Raw genomic sequence first — 13,182 nt, 5'->3', positions numbered from 1 at the left:
AAAATAATAAATATGTAAATGGGGTTAGCCCAGATTCAGTTGTACACAGGTTAAGACTTGAGTCAGTGGTCTCCTGTATTGCTTGCTGTCCTTGGGAGTTATCAGTAGCTTGTCACCTGACTTACCAAGCTTGGACTTATTCGTCTCTTTAGCCACAGGCTTGATCTGCCAACCTTGAATTCATTTTCCTCTGTAGTCATAGACCTTTGTCTTTCAGCTCCTTTTGGGCCCATCAACTCCCAAAGCTATGACAGTCATGATAACCCTGCACCCTAACATCAGCATCATGGGCCTAGAACTTGCTCAACTTGGAATTTGCCTTCTTCTACATCTGTGTGAGCTATTTTCTTGATGAAACGCTCTCTATATAAGTATATCCGGAGAACAGGCTGTCCAGGGAGATTACCCACACTGCACTCTCCAGGAAACTATTCTTGTCACAGCAACACTTCTGACAATCCAGGTCCTGGATCTTTCAAAGTACCAAGCATGAGGTCATGGTTTTACCTTGTGCCTCATATAACTCATTCTGAGGCTCTTTGGCACCATCAGGTTCTTCATCTGACTTGAAACTCTGTGGAAAAATGGAAAGGATACATAAATCCCTTGGAGAATATCAAAAGCAGTTGCAGAACACCAAACAAACATGTAGCACTGGAAAGCTCTTTTGTGTAACTGAAGTGGACATGCTATCTGTACACCAGCAGCACGTGGATCATAAATTCCTTATTGAAAATGAGAATGCCAGAAGTGGCAATAGGGAGCATGTCGTACTTTGTGAAATCATACTTGGTGTTCCTACCCCCTAAGTCATCAGCACTTTAAGTGGGCACATGCAGTCAACTGTCTTGGTTACCTTACACCAAGAGAAAAGACGAGGACACCCAGAAGCATCTGATTCTGCCAAAATCTTATGGTGTATGTAGTGACCAAGTGAATACCCACATATGGAATCGGTGGAGTCCTGGTGACATAGTGCTTGAGCACAAGGCTACTAACTGGAAGTCAGTTGGTTTGAACGCACCAGCCTTGGAGACCCTTTGAAGCTGTTCTACTAAGGACGATGGGGTTGCTAAGAACCCAAGTAGGTTAAATGGTAGTGGGTTTGGGTTTGGGTTGGACCAAGACTCAGCATTCTAAGCAGGAGCAATCTTGAGGACTGAAAGCTGAGAGCAGACAACAGGAAGAGTCTACGGAAGCGATGAAAGAAAGAAGCATCGTGCTACCGATGGAGTCCAGCATGCGACAAAGGGACAAGGTAGCGCCTTCAGCTCACACCCTGTCCACTGTCTCTCTGGGGTAACTGAGGTCTACAGTGCTTAGGTGTCTTGTCTACCAGAGGTCTAGGGCCGACCCTCCAATGCTCTCACACCCTTGAATTTAAATGACAAGTCAGAGCAACACCAGTAAATTCAGTCCCACTTCCCTAATGCCTTCCACTCACTGAAAAACTAAAAATACCCTTTCCATACCCAGTTTTGAGTACCAAAAAGGCCTCAAAAATCAGAAGAGCCCCGATGAAGACAGAGTCTCATTAGCCCAGGAAATGATAATTCAACCCACACCATACTTCAGATCCAAATGTAAAGAGAACAGAAAGCAAATGTCCTGGGTTTATGGTGTAGCCCAACATAGCACATGCATCCATGAAAGAAAATTTAGGATTTAAACGTGTGCTTATTTGTTTCCCCCTGCCTTACAAATGTTTAAGATTAAAATCAATTCAGGACTCCAAGTTACCTTACTAAAGATAGGTTCTTGATATGGTCTCGTCTTTCAATCTGACAGCACATAAAGGAGGAACCAGTAACATTCTGGAATCCTTGAATACAGATCTAACAAGTATGTGATTTACTTAGGACATGTGATGCATCATCATGAATATGCTTCTTGACATGGAGTACAGTGAGGACCTGGCCCTTAGCAGGTGTCTGGGATTCACTCCAGGTACTTGAAGTGAGTAACTTAATGAACTGGGAGAAGGGAGCTGAAGCTAGCCCCCAAAGCGGCAGGGGAGTCGTAAGTATTTCCTGTCTTACAGTTTCGAAGCACTACAGTACTAGCGTCAGAAAGGAGTGAGAAACAAATGAAAACATTTCTGCTGTTGCAATGTCTGAAGGAGAGCACTCTTTGTCCAGGGTCACATGGAGACAACTAGACCCAGATCTTATTTAAAATGAGATCTTATTCCCCAATGGTAACCCTAGCACCTGTCTATTTAAATTCCAGGGAATGAGACTCTCTCTACTTACATTCTCTCACAACCATGTGAACTAAGATTTTTACCTGATATTAGGCACTCAAGTTGGAGAAGGAAATTCTGACCCACCTCCACACTTTGCAGAGATGTTGCTCGGTGGAGCTGGCTGCTCAGGCTGCTCTGTCCTTGCTTATCTGCTGCATGCCTGACTTCAGTCTCCAGTGAGCACAACTCAGGCTGGGTCCGACGACCATACCACTTAGGACCACTCACATGCTTCGGTAGGACAGCTTGTGAGAGAGAGAGAAAGGAAGAGGGAAATTTGGTGAGGAGCCCTTTAAATGAGCTCTCTGAGATTTGAATGTGTCTACGTTATCATGGATGAACATTTTTACCCATCAGAAAGCATTAAAAAGAACACAAGAAGCTGCTTCTCTGTTAGGTGTGAATTGGGTCTGAAGGCTAGTAATAGTGGCTCAACTTTATGCACTGCTTGAAGTTTTCAGAGTCTATTTTTGCTTTTGTTTATGCAATAAAAGGCTGAGGGGAAAAAAAACACCCCCAAACCCTCTAAACCTGAAGCCCTAACTTTTTATGCAAACAGTAGGTTCTCCAGTAGTCTAACAATCTAGGGCTCTGGAAGCTGAAGATCATCTTCCAAACCTAAATGTCCTCGGAGTACATCTTAGCCACCAACAGAGGAAGAGAGAGTGGTGCGTGGGATCTGTGGATGTGGGGCCAGGATACAGGCAGGCAGGTACCTCTGAAATTCAGAGCATGTCTGGTGAGTCTGGGACAGAAAGAGGCTTTTAACAGCTCTCTGCTTCCTTTTGAAATCCTTTCTTCTCGATATCTACAAAGAGTAGCTGGGACCTCTCAGCCAGAGAAGAAATTGATGCTGAATTCTCATGAAAATTGAAAGTGGAAGCTAGGAAAAAGAAATGGGGACTGGGGTGGCATGGAAGTCTGATCGAACAGGCCATGGCTTCAGAGCAGAGCCAGTTGAAGAGAAGGCAAAGAGACTTTCATGAGGTAGGGACGGGGCAACAAAACCAGATGCATATTTCGGTGCACATGTGTCTTTTGTCTCCCTACACAGAAGTCTTGCTTCATAGGGTCATGCGCCACCTCACTTGTTTTCTGCGGACATTGACCTTGGGGTTATGCAGAGCAGGAAGCTGGTTAAATCTGACTGCTGGTAGAATAGTGATACCACAGCAGATAGGAGTAAGGTGTTACGTTCGAGTTCTCATGTGTGAACGTATTAGGCATGGCACTATGCTGGTGTGGTGAGTTATGAATTGGACTGCAAACAGCAGTAAGAAACACTTGCACAACTACACAGGACAAAGATGGGGCTTTCGACTCCATTCTCGGAAACCCACAGGGGCCGTTCTCCTCTGTCTTATGGGGCCGCTATGAGTTGAAATCCACTCGATGGCAGTGAGTGCGTGTGACATCCAGGGCTTCCGACAGTGTGTGTGGTGGTGATATAACCTATCATACCACAAGAGACTTTTGAAGTAAAAAGATATTGTTAATAAGCATGATTGGATGACAGGTATCAATAAGGAATGGCTTGGGAAATTCTAAGGAAATGTGACTACAGCTTATAGGAAATACCAAGCAAGAGAGAAAAGTTTCCAAGTCAGTAGCTCCCTTCAAGGAGAAGTAGACAGGAGAACCATACCTTCCGAGAGAGAGACCACGATTAAAGCGCTGCCCAAAGGGTGCGTGATAGAACACGTCTGACTCCCTACGAAGGGCTCTAAAGTGGGTTTGTGTGAGTGGGGAAGCATCGATTTTTTCTAGTATCCAGACAGGGATCCCTTGGTGGTACAAATCATTTATGTGCGTGGCTATTTACCAAAAGGCTGGAGATTTGAGTCCACCCAGAGGAGTTTCAGAAGAAAAGTTTAGTGACTATGCAAACAGAAACCCCTGCCACCGGAGATCCTGTGGACCGCAGTCCAGTCTGACACCCGTGGGCCACCGTGACTCCCAATCCAATAGACAGCAACTGGCTCCCCCCCACAATAGTTTTATTGAGATATAATTCACTTAGCACACACTTTCATAGTTCAGTCATAGTTTAAAAGAAGAGTTGTATACACATCAGCACAATCAGTTCTGGTGCAATCTCCCCACTCCCATATTCATGATTTGCTTCCCAATTCCCCTCGACACACCTGTATCCCCTTTAACGATTACATCATTTGTTGTCTCTATACATCTGCCCCTTCTGGGCTTCATAACTGGGACACATACTAAAAAAAAACACCCCAAGAATAAAACAGTGCACATTAAAAAGGGAAGAAAGAAAAGTCTACCGGCAATATTAAAATAAGCTAGAGCAAAAAGACTGTCATGAAACAAACAGGACTTCTTTAATTCAAGGACCCCTTCAGGGTGTGTAAGAAGAAGGGCATTGTCAGGGAGGGAAAAAGAAAGCTGGTGACAGAAAATACATTTCTCCCTGGACTCATCAAACCCACCACCGGAACAGACCATCTGCCAACATCCTGCTCCGAGAGCCCAGCCCACTGCTGCACCGCCTGCCTGTGAGAATTTCCATTTGCTCCTTCAGTGCTGGCTCCACAACATCATTCCTTCCTTTATAGTTGCTGCCAGCCAGCATTTTCCTTAGAATAGTAAGCTGTCCAGAAAAACATGCTTTTTTCACAAGCCTTTCTAATGTTCTCAGAAGAACATCCTAGGATGGAATCCATATAATCCGAACTTGACGGTGGGATAAGCATCAGAGCCTAAATTGCGAGAATCCTGTGTGTAGCAGGCAATGGGAGATAGTGGAAATCCAAGATCCACTGGTGGAACTCCGTAGGAAGTAAGCCTCCAGAGACTCCCCTATCTAAAATTGAGGGAAGAGAGGAGAGTGGTCACTAAACAAGGTGCTTGAAGAGAGGAGAAAGAAAACCAAAGGCATAAATCTGACCTCAACAGTTAAAACTTCGTTAGTAGGTTCTCCGCCCCGCCCCCAACACCCACCCCTTTTGATGCAGGCTGGACCTGATCTGATTCCCAAAATTTTCAGTTTATATTGTTTTCTTCAGTTTTTGTTTGCTCATATTAGAGTATATCTCAGAGGAGTTATTCAATGGAGGTCACCTTCTTGAAGCTGTGTTATATGCGTTTCTGTTTTTCAGTACTTGAAACCTAGGATCAATGAACCTAGAGGGAGAGCATGTAGGATAAGGAGTTTGGGGGGAGGGAGTACAGTGGTAGATATGGGGTAAAAAAGAGATGATGTCAAGGAGTCCATAGAAAAAGAATGCTTGGAAACTGATTGTGGTAACAATTGTACAATTCTACTTAATGTGATTGAAATTTGGAATGATATATGTATTAAATGCCAACTAAAAAGAAAATGAACATCCTAGGAACTTACCACCTCCAAGAAGAAGAAATACAAAAATAATATCCACACAGGCCAGGAAGAAACAAGAGTAGCAAACGAGTGATCAAAATACAAATAAATGTGTCAGCTTCCCAGTATGTGATATTATGAGACTCAAACTCTCAGGTTTGGAAGGACCATAAGCTATTGCACCAAGTACTTTTTTTTTTTTGAGTCTGAGCAGTGGCTTTCCTTTTGCTACACACACGAGAATACCAAGAGTTCAGGTAATGGTGCTTTGACATTGAGACACTGGTTTGCTTTCTTTTTGTTGTTGTTGTTCAGAACACAACTGGACTTTTATTTGACACAGAACATAATACAGTTGCATGAGCACAACAAACTGAAAAGCCAAAGGAACAAAGACGTGGTTCTAGCAAGTCTTTTAATGAATAATAAAACATTTAAGCTTGATAGAAGAATTCATTTTTTCTAATGCCCATATGTGGCAGTTACATAACTTCCTGTCAACTTGCGAAGAGATGGAGTCTATACTGTCAACCAGGTCACAGCCTGATGACCTCATTCAGAGGCCCGAAGGAAATAAATAGTGCACTGGAGGCCAGACACATTCTTTCTGCTTCATCTTACTGCTGACAAGCCACATGGAGCTACACTGAAGGAGACAGAGCCCCAGAGCTGGAGGAGGCACGTGGAGCCCATGCCAGCGCTTAATGCTTCCACCACTATTGGATCCACAAGACTTACCGCCACTGGCCTGTGATCTCCCATTATTCAGCATCATTGCATGGCTGTGTGAATCTAAAGAGGAATTTATGGGCTAGTATTGACGTATGGGGTAACATTGGACTTATGAACTTGATCTGGACTGGGCTGGGATGTTTTCTTAATGTACAATTGCTCTTTGATATAAAGTTCTCTCTTACACACATATGAGTCTCCTTGGATGTGTTTCTCTAGTCTACCCAGACTAACACATCATACTTTTGGAATTCCCACTCTGTTGTTCAATGGACACACCTGCCATGTTTTGAGTCAGAGAGAGAGGCAGTGGAAATAAAAAGCATGCTTAGACTCCCAGATAACAGTACACTCTTCTGACGTGGCAAATGCCTGGTTATCTTGTCATTCTCTAAAGAGATCCATCATGTGGTTCCTACAGATGGCACAGTTATCAATCACAATATCCCAGACCCAGAGGGCTACTGCATTCCACTTTTTTACTTCGAAGCGGTTCTTGCTCGCACCACCGGTGGTGCTGCTCGGGTATCCACATCCATCACTGCTGCCATTTTGGAAACGCACGGTCTACTGGCTTGGTTTGACAGGAAAAGATTTACCAAGGGTAATGATAAAAATATATTGACATTATGTATTTAATAATGGTCTTTAATGGAAAGAGAAAAAGGCAGGGGATCAGGGTTGTTCTTAAAAATTCAGGACATCTGGGCACTTAATGAAAGTAATTAACTCCAAGAGAGAAGTAAAATAATGTTGACCCGACAGGACTCATTCAGCTAGAGCTCCTGCTGCCAGACCAGAAAATTGGGAGGTAAGGTGAAGGAAATGGGCAGGTGGAATCCTGAAACTAAAACCAGGGCACTAGGGTCTCTCCTAAACCCCCTTTTTTGCATGTGATTTCCACTCACAAAGCAAACCAAGGATGCTTTAAAGTGCTCTAGCTTTGGCGAGCCCACGGGTACCAGCTGCGCCCTTGCTGGGAGCAGTGATTTCTCCAGGGCTGAGTCCTAAAGGGGACAGAATCCCAAACACGAGAACCCCATGCAGGAGCGGCAATGGCAGGTAGCCAGAATTTAAAGTAGAAGAAAAAACAGGTATTTACCCCAGGTAGATAGATTGTGGTGTGGAAGAAAATAGGCAGATAGTCGGAGTCCAGGGAGCAAATTTAGTTCCAATTGGCAGAGAAGGAAACATCCCCCCTGATAAGCTGGATCTCCCCGTCTGGGGGTCAGCCTGACAGCCCCCAAATCGGAGTACATCACAAGCATAATAATAACAAAAGAGTCAAATATATATTTTTGGTTTAAAACTCAAACCCAAGTCTGGTTGCTCAGCTCCAAGGAGCACATGGGCAGTGGGGGATTGGGGGGCTTAACATAAATCAGCATAAGAAGAAACCTAGCTAAGGAATGCCAGAACTCAGCTAAGAGCTGGGTGGCTTTTTGCATATCAAAGACATGCTGTAGCAAGTGTCAGCTTCAAACAGCACATAAGTACAGCCCAGAGACTTTGGGAGACAATTCAATTTGATTTTATTCTAGCTGGCCAGGGTAATAAAATAAAATAACAGAAAAAATAAAATCCATTGATCTAGTAGGCACCAGTAGACTAGATAGGACAATAAGCCCAACTTCCCTCTTAGTGATTCTACACATAGCTGGGGAGGCCCTGCCTGTCCTGGGGCCCTTGACAGGGCGGTGGAACACTCCAGCCCTCAGCCCTGCTGCAGTGCTACACACAGCACAAGGCAGGTACACCAGTGAACTCCAGCACTCAACTGACGCCTGGCCACGGGTGCGATCTTGTCTTTGAAGTAAACCCACACAGCATCTGTGGAACCCTACATCAAACAAGTACACCACCCCGCTACCTTGAGGAAGAGTTGGAACTCCTCCAGCCTCAAGGACAGGTGATCAAGTCCCAGTTACCTCCTTACCTACTACTCTATTTCTTCTCTCTCTATTCACTATCCCATATTTGCCACTGCAGTCAGTCTCAAAGAGCTCAGGTTTGTGTTGGGTTTTTCCTTTCTTCCTTTTCCCTCTTTCTCCTCTTCTCTCCCACTCTCTCCTATCATATATCCCTACTGGCTTCCAGGTCACTATCCTCCACTTAGGGCAAATCAACCCAAATAGCAGGAGGAACTCCAGCCTGCCCACCGTGGGAGTGCTGTACATCACACAGGGCACCTGGGACAAACATCTACAACACGCTGCTGAGGAAAACTCAGTTGGGGCTCTAAGGTGATCTTGTCAACTAGAGCAATTCTGCTCAGCACCACTGGGTCCCGGCATTGAAAGTAACACCAACCTGCCATTGTGGCGCAGGGTCTAAGCCCCTCTGGACACACATTCAAGCAATTAGGGATCAGCTATCTATTTATTCTCGGTCTCCTCCTTCTCTCTCCTCCCTCTTTACCATCACTGCCAATATTAGTGAACACAATTGGGGTTTTCCCCCCTTCTCTCTATATTCTCTTTTTCCTCTTTCTTTCTTTGTTCTCTTCACTTCTCTCTCTGCTTGTATGATTCTCACTTCGCCCTCTCACTCCTTTCACTGCTGGTTCACAGACCCCTACCTAGGGGAACCCTGTCCTCCCAGTGGGCTTTCTTTACAGATATTTCTATGAGCGTTGGTTGTGGATGGGTCCAAGTAAGATGAAATGCTTCATCATTTAAATCTTTTCTCTGTTTATCATGTTGCTTATTGGTTCAGTGGTGAGGATTCTTGTTCTTTTAACCTCGAGTTGTAATCCATACTGAAGACTATCATCTTTGAACTTCATCAGTAAGTGCTTCAACTCCTCTTCCCTTGCAGCAAGCAAGGCTGGTCGCCTGCATATTTCAGGCTGTTCTCAAATCTTCCTGCAATCCTGAAGTCTCCAATTCAGCCATCCAAAACTCAAAACAGCTCAATGCCATGGAAGTCAAGTCAATTCTGACTCGAGCAAACCTGTAGGCCAGGAAAGAACCTCCCGGAAGGTTTCCAAGGCTGTAATCTTTGTGGCAGCACATGGTCACATCTTTCTCACTCGGGATAGCTGGTGAATTCCAACTGTTGCTCTTTCGGTTAACAGTGAAGTGCTTAAACATTGCCCTACCTGGATTCCAAGTGTGAGCTAGCAGCCACAATTTTCTTCTGAGACCAAAGGGGTTGTTAGGTGTGAATTCTCGACCAAGGGTGGTCCAGCAGACCTGCTCAGTATTCGCCCAGTTGCAAAATCCATCAAGAGGATGCATTGTCATTATTTTTAATCACATAACACACCCAGGTGTAGCAGCAACCCAGCTTTGTAATATCACCCTGGTTTTGATAAATATGTACCATTCCTTGATAACGCTTCCAAATCCTTTAATATCCTGCAGCTCAGTCCCTGATGTCTGGCTTTAACAAAAGGTGTGAAGGGAGACCATATGTCAATAAACTCTCCCCGTCTGCCACAACTCAGCGCATAATCAGCTCCACGGTAAAATGCATGGTAAGTCAGTTATGCGCTGGCGGGGAGGGCAAGGGGCCCCTTTCAGGTTTGTCTTCTGATGAAGTTGACCAAAATGACTTCTTATTTCAACCTATTAGGAGAGTGAGAGTTGCCCCCCCTCCCTCGCCATTTTTCTTTTCTTTTCCCTTTTTGTCCCTTTCCCCTTGGAGGGACAGCCTGCTCTGCTATTCTGAAAGGGTTTTCTGTTTTATGCTGCGCTCTCCACTCCATTAAATCACCTTTCCTCACATTAAATACAGGTCTTCAGGGTGGTCAGAGAGCTTTGCTGTGAGGGATAATGATATAATGAGGATGACATGCATGAAAAATCATTTTTCAGCTCAATCCCAGGCAGACCACGGGGAAGCATGAAATGGGAAGGAGGAGAGGTGTACCTCACTGTAGACAAGAGCCAGGCTTCAGAGGGGGCCAGTCTCGACCTGGAAGGCTGCTGAAGGCTTCTTTACCTCACTCACTCATTCACTCATTCATTCAACCAGCTTGCTACTTACTTATTAAATGCCAGACCTTGGGGCTCTCTCACTGAACAAAAGAGACAAAAATCCCCCTTCTGTCAAGAAGCTTCCATAAACAGAGGCATTCAAACACTTCCTAGAGAATGTGTTTAAAGTCCAATTTACACAAAAGCAGAAGAAGAGACTGATGCGAGGGGTTTCACACACACACATGTTCATATATGACTCCCATTGCAGGGACAAAGTGTAGGACTCTTCCAGGAGACACTATTCATTGGAGTTAAATTGCTCCCCCCAACCCCCTGAGCTCTCGCTCTCTCTTTTTTTTCTTTCTTTCTGAGAGCAATTGCCCTTGGAAGGGATTAGCTGTTATCACTCTCTAGCACCTTAGTGTGAACTTATTTATTGGCTCCTTTTCCTGCCTAGATAGGAGGGGCCTCCAGGGCTGCTAAAAGCCAGAAAAATCCCAAAAAAGGCAGCAACAAGAGAGACAGAGGACAATTGGGGCCAGTGTTTCTCATTTGAGTGGGGGGGGGCATTTGTTAAAGATGCAGATTACACACACATACAGCACACACACACTTCCCTGCCACCCCACCCAATATGGCCCTACTAAATAAGGATCCTACCCCACCATCTGTCCGGGAGCCCCTGAACTGGCCCTTCCCATGAAACAAGCCAGGGCCATTGAAAGTGACTCTTTAGGCAAAAGACCAGTGACTTAGGTTTTCCAAACCAGGATAAAGCCCATTTGTTAAGCACTTGCATATTAACCAAAAGGTTGATGCTTCAAACCCACCCACCGGTTCCTAGGAAAGCAGGCCTGGTGATCTGTTTCTGAAAGGGCACAGTCTTGAAAAGGATCCCTGGTAACATATTGTCCTGCTAGCCATAAGGTCAGCAGTTCAATCCTACCAGCTGCTCTGAGAGAGAAAGCTGAAGCTTTCTACTGTACAGATGTATAGTCTCAGAAACCTACCAGGGCAAGTATACTCTGCTGCCATGAGTCAGAATTGACTCAATGGCAGCAAGTGAGTGGATGGGCAGAGATTGATTGGGCACCAACTAACACTAAGAACAACTATTTTGGGTGGCAGTGACATTCTTCTGCTTTATCTAGAATCTGAACTCTCAGCGTCATTAACAATGGAGGCAACAGACAAATAATTATAAACTACAGAAGGGTAAAGAAAAGCTAAAGAAGTTACTTCTGTTTGGGGTTTAGTTGTGTGCTTTTTTTAGCAGAAAATATGAACTATGAAGGAGCAGGGACTTGCTGGACTTAAATATGAACTGTAAGATCTCTCTCCGGGCTAGAGTTACATCTCAGTTCTTGGCTCTGCATGAGAAAGAATTCACGCCAAAGCCTGGCTCGTGATCCAAGTGAGTTTAATGAAAGTTAAAAGAAGTTTCAGGTTTTACGCGCCACCCCTAGGATTCCTCCCCACCATGTAGCCTGGCAGAGACTGCTCGAGGTCACGCAAAGATCTCTCTCCTAAGTTTTCCTCCAAAAAACACCTGTCTCATGTTCTTTCTCAAGTTCCCTCCCCAGTTCCTGTCCCCAGTTTTTCCTTTCTCCCCCTCGCTCCTGCCTTTTCAAGGATTCCCGGGGGGAGGCATGGTGAATGACCCCAGGTCGATCCCATTGGCTGAATTGCAATCACCTGGCCCAGGTGGGCTGATGCAGGTTTAACGCCCATCCGTACCCACCAGCGGGAAAACCTAGGCTTTTGTTCTATGCTTGGTTCTCCTGGGCATGCGTCAATGGACATCTCATTCCTGCCTATCTGCCTAACAAAACCTATTTTTCAACCCCAAGTCTTTCTTGCCAAAAAATAATGTCCCATAATAGGAATGGCATGAGCAGGGCTTCTGCGTTGGATCAGATCAAGAAGATAGCTTTCATGCCCTGTACTAAGATCACAAAAGAATGTAATCCAGTGCCTTGTAGACAGTCTCGTGTACACAAAAGGTTTTCTAAGAGTCTCCAGAAGGCTGTGCTACAGCCTAAATAGGCTGAACTGCAGCCTAAAACAGAGAGGGACCCATTTCAAAGAGATGTGGGGACATGGCTTTCATAAAATTGAATGCATCATGTAATCCAGTGCAAGGGAAACCCAGTAACTTTGGGAAGGAACTGCATTGGCTTGGACTAAACAGCCAGAGATAGTGCTACATAAAAAGAAAGAAGATGATTGATAAAGCAACCCAGACATTATTGTGGAAAAGGAAAAGGGACTTAGAAGACAATCAAAAGCTACAAGGAACCTCTCCTAGGGAGAAGTCTTGTGGTTTCAACTTGTGTGCTCTGGGGGATATTTGGCAGTCACGTATTAAATTGTGCATTCAATTTAATCCCTTTAAGGGATTTTGTCACTGGGCCTACAGCCCAACTATCCTGACAAAAAAATCTATCTTGAAAATCACCCTGCTGTGAGGAAGGTAAAGGCAAGCACATGATACGATCACATGGAGGGAATTTGGGGAGCCAACGCAACAGCGAGAACCCAGGCCCTAGACCTATGAACCAAAGCAAACCCATCTTGCCGGGTCTCGCTGCTTGAGCTGGTTTGGCCAATGCCACATGGAGTGGAGATGTGCTGCCCCAGCCAAACCTTCCTCAAATTACAAAATTATGAGCAAATAATACACCGAGTGGGATTGAAAGTCACTAAGCAGCAATAGGTAAGTAAAACATATGGGCCTACCATTACCTATCTGTAAAGAGTCTTTGGCAACTGGTTTATGGAAGACGCAGGCCCTGATTACCTCCCATAACACGTATTCTTTATCATAGCCACGGACACTCATGGAAACATTAAAGTTGTGCTTGAGAGAGGAAAAGGTGAGTTAAGAACTGAGAAAGATGGTCATGTGGCCTGGATATTGCTCAAACATTCCATTCTCCTTG

General features: G+C 44.8%; 2 pseudogenes; both read right to left on the bottom strand.

Moving 5' to 3' along the window:
* The window catches only part of LOC142436126 (ninein-like protein), a 91,225-nt pseudogene extending 86,387 nt beyond the window's left edge, over positions 1–4,838 (bottom strand).
* Positions 4,839–6,532: 1,694 nt separating this feature from the next.
* On the bottom strand, positions 6,533–6,880 carry LOC142436125 (E3 ubiquitin-protein ligase RBX1-like; annotated as a pseudogene).
* Between the last annotated feature and the right edge of the window lie 6,302 nt (positions 6,881–13,182).

This window comes from Tenrec ecaudatus, unplaced genomic scaffold (assembly GCF_050624435.1).
Source record: "Tenrec ecaudatus isolate mTenEca1 unplaced genomic scaffold, mTenEca1.hap1 Scaffold_158, whole genome shotgun sequence".
Taxonomy (NCBI): domain Eukaryota; kingdom Metazoa; phylum Chordata; class Mammalia; order Afrosoricida; family Tenrecidae; genus Tenrec; species Tenrec ecaudatus.
The sequence above is the reverse complement of the archived record's forward strand: the minus strand, read 5'-3'. Positions and strand labels throughout refer to the sequence as shown.